Source organism: Martes martes, assembly GCF_963455335.1.
Source record: "Martes martes genome assembly, chromosome: X".
Lineage (NCBI taxonomy): Eukaryota > Metazoa > Chordata > Mammalia > Carnivora > Mustelidae > Martes > Martes martes.
Window position 1 is genome coordinate 27,552,743 of NC_137897.1, and position 1,853 is coordinate 27,554,595.

Consider the following 1,853-nt stretch of genomic DNA (forward strand, 5'->3'; position numbering starts at 1 on the left):
GGGGATGACTACACCACATTGTAAACATAAACTGCTATAACAATTCTTTTTTTTATTGTGCTATATTAGTCACCATACAGTGCATCATTAGTTTTTGATGTAGTGTTTTGTGATTCATTGTTTGCATATAACACCCAGTGCTCCGTGCAATCCTTAATATCCGTGCAATCCTTAATATCCGTCATACAAGCAAGTATGGTAAAACTTTTCATATTCTCAATCATTTTATTTGTGGGACTTATTTCATCATAGTTAACATGATAACATAAATAAAATAGCTCCCTTTATTTTTTTAAGATTTTATTTATTTATTTGACAGAAAGAGAGAGAGTGAGCAGGGGGAGTAAGAGAGGAAGAGGGAGAATCAAGCTCCCCGCGGAGCAGGAAGCCCAATGCAGGGCTGATTCCAGGACCCCGGGATCACGACCTGAGCCAAAGGTGGACACTGAACTCACTGAGCCCCACAGGTGCCCCAAAATAGCTCTCTTTAAATAAGAAAACAGGTGGACATGACCTATCTTTAAGAACTAATTCAAGTGTTTATTATGTCCTTTTGGGAATTCTTTATTCATTCCTAATAAAGATCCTGAATATTTAGTATATACTTGTTTTCTTTGTTAAAGGCAACACTGGAGTCTTGTCTTTCAATTATAATGCCTTATCAACATGCATTGTTTCAGATTCAAAAGTGACCTTACTCTAGTTAGAAAATATTTTTTTTCATTCTATAGAAAACTGCTTTGTTTTATTATTTGAGCACAGATTTAGAGCTAACTGATTTTGAGCTATGAAATCTTGTTTTCTATGGATTTATTCTTTTCCTTTGTTGCTAGTTAGATTTTAATTTATATATAGTCTTTACCTCTTTGAGCAAATGGTTAGACTTCAAGGCACCATTCATAACACTATTATTATATAATACTAATCAGACATCTCTATAAAAAGACGAATATGGGGCACCTGGGTGGCTCAGTGGATTAAAGCCTCTGCCTTTGGCTCAGGTCATGATCCCAGGGTCCTGGGATGGAGCCCCAAATTGGGCTCTCTGCTCAGCAGGGAGCCTGCTTCCTCCCTTCTCTCTCTCTGCCTGCCTCTCTAACTACTTGTGATCTGTCTGTCAAATAAATAAATAAATAAATCTTTTAAAAAAAAAAGACGAATAAAACGATGAACATAGTCCCACATTCACATGGCCCCAGGGGTCGGACTGCCAGTCTCCTCAGAGACTGCAGAAGCCAGAATCAGGCCGGGACAGGTGTTTACAAAGTTTCTTCCCCACTTTGACTGAGTTTGAATTAAAAGGAAGGCAGCCGAAACTGTAACCAGAGGAGATATTATGCTTCCAGAAAAATCTCAAGGAAAAGTACGGTGAGCAACACTAGTAGCTGTTGGATCAGGCTCTAGAGGAAAGGGTGGAGAAATTCCACCTGTTGGTGTGAAATTTGGAGATCAAGTTCTTCTCCCAGAATACGGAGGCAAGAAAGTAGTTCTACATGACAAGGATTGTTTCTTATTTAGAGATGGTGACATTCCCGGAAAGTATGCAGACTGAAATAAATCATTATCGAAATGGCATCAAGTGAAGCTGTTCATTCCAGTGAAGCTGTGAAATCTTCCATCATGTAAATAATTTGCATGTCTCTCTTTTATTATAAACTAATAACATCAAAGTGAATGACATCCAGTGCCTCTAAAATTTAGTTTCAGTGTACTGATATAAACATTACCAAATTAAAATGCACAAACAAAAAAAAGATGAATATGAAACCAAGTGATAGAATATCAGCACAATAATAATAATAGCAACATAACCTTATGAGAAGTTGTTTACAAAGTTTAATTTATGCCCCCAA

The 1,853-nt window shown here is 37.1% G+C and overlaps 1 pseudogene across 1 annotated transcript; it reads left to right on the forward strand.

Annotated features, from left to right (window-relative positions):
- Positions 1-1,189: 1,189 nt before the first annotated feature.
- Positions 1,190-1,552, forward strand: LOC308337316 (10 kDa heat shock protein, mitochondrial-like; annotated as a pseudogene). Its single transcript has one exon. The product of its transcript is annotated as a 10 kDa heat shock protein, mitochondrial-like (transcript).
- Positions 1,553-1,853: the final 301 nt, after the last annotated feature.